Below are 6,000 nucleotides of genomic sequence, written 5' to 3' on the forward strand. Positions count from 1 at the left end.
CCACTCAAGTCTAGCTAGTTCTATTAGGGAGTGGCGTGTCTTTGTCCACGCTATTTTCGTCTGTGTCAAGTCTTTTAACGAAGTGTAACGCTAGATAGCTATTGTTTAGGGATAACTGGTATTCTTAATTTTGAGCTAGACAACTAGGCTAATTTAATTAGCAACAATTTGGAGGCCGACACCAGACTGAAGCTTTCTGACGTCGTGTCTCCATGACAGCATTATAGTTAGTTAACGTGACCAAAGACAGCCTTGACGTAACGTTATCCGGCGTTGGCAGAGTGACAGTAACTTTAGGGTATTCAACTAAAGTTAGCATCCACAGCAGCATCGTATCATGACCTTGCTAACGTTACAGCTAACGTTAAAGTAATGTTTGTGACTCACCGCCAGACGACCGTTGGAACGTTAGCTTTGCATCATGCCAGCCAAAGTCCCCTGCCAGGAGGTGGTCATCATGTCGTGTCCAGACCCACTCAGGACATGTCTACAGGGACACCAAGTGCACACTGCGGACTGCCAGCCACTGTTCCGACATTAACTAACGTTGACAGGTTTATTGAAAAGCTGTTTCCATCAGCAGACAGCGTGTTTGTGGTGACGGACAGGGCAAGGTTGTGATCCTACTTAACGTTAGCCACTTTGCTAAAACTAGCTTGCGAAGGTTGATTATTTACAGCCGAAAACAGACAGCTGGCGATAAATCCGACCAAAAAACAACACGACGCGCGTGCATTTTAATTGAGAACACACTTAATTCTCCAATAAATGGATATTGTGGTATTTCAAAGCTTCGGAGTTGTGTCTTAGACACTTCCTAAAAGCGTAGAGCGAGCGTCCAACACATAGCTAGCTACTTCCTGTCATGTGACGAAAACAAACCGTTCCTTCGTGTGGCGTTCAAGTCCCACCGCTGAAAACAATGCACTGTAATGTATTATTGATACACAACTTAAAACAGGGTTGCATTATATTTATAATAATAATAAGAAGAAGAATGACTTTATTCAGGCCACAAGTGGAAGGTCCATAGTACATTAAAAAAATGATATTTACAAACATAGCAATAAATATGCAGTACAATTCATATTCATTAATAAAAGGTCAACAACATTCACCTGTAATGTACAAACAGGAGCGCCAATGTCTCCACAGTCTAGATGCATACCTGACAGAGCTAAAATCATTGTGGGCTAACGCTTGTATAATTCTGTTTTCAGAGACAGAAGGCGTTTCTCAATGTCAAGGATCCTAACCCTAACCCTAACCCTAACCCAGCAGTCTCATGCCGTCATTATGCGCTACATTCAGTCTAGGACCGCCACAAGTGGGCAGTATATAGTGGTGTACAGAATGCTTTGAATAAAGCTACCTTAACATTAGCAGAACACATGCCAAATGTACGTGCAAGCTCATTAGCCTGAGCATATACTGTCTGTTGATGTCCTTATCATCTGATAAATCAATATGATGGCCAAGATATTTAATCTCATCACACACTTTAAGGGCAGTACCAGATGAACAGAAATCAGGAAATATTAATTTCCTGTCTTCTTTACTTCTAACAATCATAATATTGCCCTTATTTGCATTAGATTTAATATCGAAATCCACACCGTACTGAGAACAAACCTTCAAAAGTTGTTGTAACCCAGCACTACATGGGCAAATTATTACCAAATCATTTGCATACATAAGGTGATTAATGAGAGTATAGCCTATCATACATCCTGTATTGTATTTATTTAATTGTTGTGACAAATCATCCATATACACATTAAAAAGGAAAGGTGACAAAATACCACCCTGACGAACTCCGTTACCAACAAAAAATGGTTCTGATACAGTACCCCCACCTCCCCCCCCCCCAATTCACCTGCATAGACTGATGAGAATACCAGAAGACTAGAATTCTTCGAATTACTTTTGGGACTCCTCTATGTTGCAATTTAAGAAATAATTGTTCATGGTTTACACCAACCAACGTCAACTGGCGGCCAGCGGGCCACATTTATTGTTATTTAGCATTTCAAGCATTTACAGCAGTTAACATTACACAGGTAGAGCACAAACCCAGCCCCTGTATTTACATCTCTATTCACATGCCGGGATTCTGTACAGCGATGCCTGCGCTCGCTCGGAACTCACGCTAGTCTCGTTACTGTAAGTAGGCTACCATAAAACCTTTGTGAGTAAAAAGTCAATACTTATCAATGCACTCACCTGTACAGACAGGCATAAACATGTAGAAAGCCATATTTCAATCTGCTCAGTCCACTCTTGTCCACCGCGCTGTTTTACGGGAACACAGCTCTACTCTGCAAATAGAGAATTTTTACAAACAAACTAAAACACAAGCTGTCTGTTTGTAGTCTAACTGTTTATCTTAGTTTACTGGGAATTTTGAAATTTGGACAAATTCTTATGAATTTAACTGCTGGCTGAACGAGCCATCCTCTCCGCTGGAGCGGTAAATCTGTGGATGTACATTAAGACCAAAACATACATGTGGCTACTTAATATGCACGTGAATGACGCAATCGTTATGTTGGCGTTCTTCATTGTTGATGATGATGTTGTATTATTTTGCAACAGCATGGTTTCATTGCAAATGGGGCATACATGACGAATGCATAGTCTGCTTATCAGTCCATTCATCATTCACCATTACCTGACAACAGCCAGTTCTTTCCGCAAGCATTCTCCACCAATCAGGACGCCGCATACTACAACCATGTTTCCTAATCACAGACTTTAACCATCACTCCTCAGTGAACTGCCTCATAGTCTGAGATCTTTTTCTACTTAAAGAGATAGTTATCATTATGGAGTTTCCATGTTTTTTAGGAGTTTGCTTACATGTAAAAAAAAAATTAAATATAGCATTAATTCAGTAAGAAAGTGAAAATTTCTAAAAGAATAGGCATATTAGGTATAAATTCATTTTATTTTCTTTATTTGTAAGTCCGGCCCGGAGTGTCTGCTTAGAAACATTCTGGCCCTTGGAAAAATGTAGTTGATGACCCCTGGTTTATATCAAATGCCTTAGAGGCATCTATAAAACACATAAAAGGTGTGGAATTCTGGCTATTATAATGATCTAAAATTTCCTTAAAGGCAAATATACACATGTCTGTACCGTACTGACGTTCAAAACCAAATTGGTTGTCAGTGGTAAGAATATACTGTTCCAACCTGTTGAGAATAATTCTCTCCAACACTTTAGATACAATGCTAGCAAGGACTATAGGTCTAGAATTGTCCATGCAGTTTATTTTGCCAGTTTTGTCTTTGATGACGGGCACTAATAATACAGGTAAGATAGTTTCAGGCTGAGTCCCTTCAACTAAGAAACCTGTCATACAGATAGCAAACAGAGGAATAAGTTTCTTGCTTGCATATTTTAGATGTTCAGCAGTTATTTTATCGGCGCCACACACTTTATTGTCATCTAATCCCAATACTGCAGATTGTACCTCTTCTGAATTAATAACCACATTTTCATTATGATCAATATTTTCCACCTCAAAAGTATTCCTCCCAATACAGTTAAACAACTCATTATAATGTTGCCGCCACATCTGGCAGATTACATCTGAGCCACTGACTCCGTCAATATTTGAGGGTAAAGACATTTTACTACTGTTCATGGATCTGACCTCTTTCGAGAAGTCATTATAACATCTATTATGCATCTTACATGCCAAAGAGTCAGACCTCATCAAGTTCTCATTCCTTTTTATAAATCTAAGTGCATATTTAAAATTTGCATTTGCCCGTTTCTTCTCTTCAAATAAAGAGCCCTGTCTATCTCTACCAGACTCTATCCAGGCTTTAATGCACACCGAGCTTTGGCATGAAGTTCTGCTACCTGCTCGTTCCAACCAGGCTTGATGCTATTTGCCATAAGCCATATTTAGTTGAGATAGTCCTACTTATCCGACAGCTAAAACTATTTATTTATTCTACCTGATAGTGGTAGGCAGATGGCCCTGATGTATTCATCATTAGGTGAAAGCTTGTGCGAACAGTATTTTACTCTCCACTGGGAAGTTCTCATCTGAATGATCCAACTCTGGTACACAGTTCTCTTAATACATCCGTGTTTATGCTTTTCGGCGGTGTGCCGGACTAAAAATAAAACAATTAGGACTCTATACCAAAAAGATATTGTTACCATTCCTTATATAATCCCATATTGGAATAGTTTAATAGAGAATGCCCCTTGGAAAAACGTTTGGTCTTTGCCTTTCAAATATCTGCTTAATAATAAAGTGAAAGAAGTTATGTTTAAATTAATTCATAGATTCTACCCAGCAAAGTGTGTGCTTATGTGGTATAAACTAGATATGGAATCTGAATGCTCTTTCTGTAAAAGGTCAGATGAAAATATTTCCCATTTATTTAGGAGATGTTCCTAAACAGAAAAATTCTGGTCAGATGTCCTTGAATTTATCCAAACCTATTTTGTTAAGGATTTTTCTTTTTGTTTTAAGGATGTTTTCTTTGGTGGGGTGGAGCTTAAGATGGACAAGGAAGGGAAATATGTCATTATTAATCTTTATTTCTACTGGCTAAATAGCATATCCATAAATGTTAGTTCAGAGGCTCTAAACCTTTCTTACCTGTGTTTGAGAGTGAGACAGAGTGTAATTGTAAGTTGTTGTTAATGACTTTTACTTGCTTAACTTTAGCTACATTTACTTGAAGTATCAGTCCTCACAGAATGTTGTCACTGAAAACTAAATGCAGAATATTTTGCACCAGAATTCTGACCAACTTAACTTTCTGCATTCACTATGCTGTAATAATTGAAACAAGTATGTAGATGTTGTAGGCCATACATACATACATACATACATACATGCATATCGAAACTTTTATTCCTCCGCCATCAGCAAATACTCCATCAGAAATATTGCATTAATTAGTGAAACATTTCTACACTCAGAAATACTGAGTAAGTTACAAAGCTTTGAAATCAAGTAAACAAGCCATAAATAATGAGTAGATTTTAGTAATATTTTCAATTATGTCTGAATGAATTGATTTAGTAGAATTACCAAATAGAATGAAGTAAATGTAATTGAAAGACTGTGTGAACCATATAGAAAACATTAGCAGAAGGCACAGAAGAGAGTGAGTAGATACAACATTAGTATGATATAACTGCATACTACATTGTATAGGAGTTTTTTTGTAATTGAAGAAGTCAATACACTTAATTTTAACCTTAAAAAAATGAAGACGTGATGAATCCTGCAGCTACCTGCAACGCACCGGTCTGAATGCTGCCAGTTTACACCAATGATGTCATGTTCAGCTCCTGCTTTTATTTTGTGTTTTGGTTATTTGTTTGCGTTTCCTGTTTTATTTTGATATCACCGTCTATCTCATTTCAGGTCTCTTGCCCTTCCTCCCTTTGTCTGCTTTCCTGCCTGTATTATTACTATCTCCGCCCCTAATTTGTTTCACCTGTTTGTTTTCATCTTCCCCAAGCCCCATGCATAAATACTCACCAGTCCCACTTAGCTCTGCCAGATTGTAGTTGTACGTAAGTCACTCTCTCCAGCGGTTTTCCTTGTTGTTTGTATTCCCAGTGTTTTCTAGACTTTTGACTGTTTTTTGACTACGATTTTTGCCTGCCACTTTTTGTACCTTTGCCTGCATTGTTCATTGAACAATAAATAGACTTACTTGTGATTCCCTGTGTTGAGTCGTGCATTTGAGTCCGCCATTGTACCATGATAAATGAGACATGATGGTGTATCATCTTCATTGCCATCGACTCTGTACTTCTGTTTAACTTTCGACTTTCTGCTTTTTTGTAGCTGGATATATTATTTGTTGCGTCTAAATATGAATTTGGATAACGTTAGCGATGGCGGTATGCTTGCTACAGTTGCATTTCGAGTGAGAAATCTGTGAAAACGTTTTATTTCTCTGATTTACTGCCTTTTTTATTGCCGCCAGGCGCTCTTCTTTCTTCAGTCACTCTCT

The 6,000-nt window shown here is 38.2% G+C and overlaps 1 protein-coding gene across 3 annotated transcripts in view; it reads right to left on the minus strand.

Annotated features, from left to right (window-relative positions):
• The window catches only part of vps13d (vacuolar protein sorting 13 homolog D), a 72,527-nt gene extending 71,661 nt beyond the window's left edge, over positions 1-866 (minus strand). For all 3 annotated transcript variants that reach the window (XM_036008501.1, XM_031283985.2, XM_031283982.2), the window contains exon 1: positions 388-866. The gene's annotated coding sequence lies outside the window, so the exon portion shown is untranslated. The remainder of the gene's footprint in view (positions 1-387) is intronic.
• Positions 867-6,000: the final 5,134 nt, after the last annotated feature.

This window comes from Sander lucioperca, chromosome 12 (genome assembly GCF_008315115.2).
Source record: "Sander lucioperca isolate FBNREF2018 chromosome 12, SLUC_FBN_1.2, whole genome shotgun sequence".
Lineage (NCBI taxonomy): Eukaryota > Metazoa > Chordata > Actinopteri > Perciformes > Percidae > Sander > Sander lucioperca.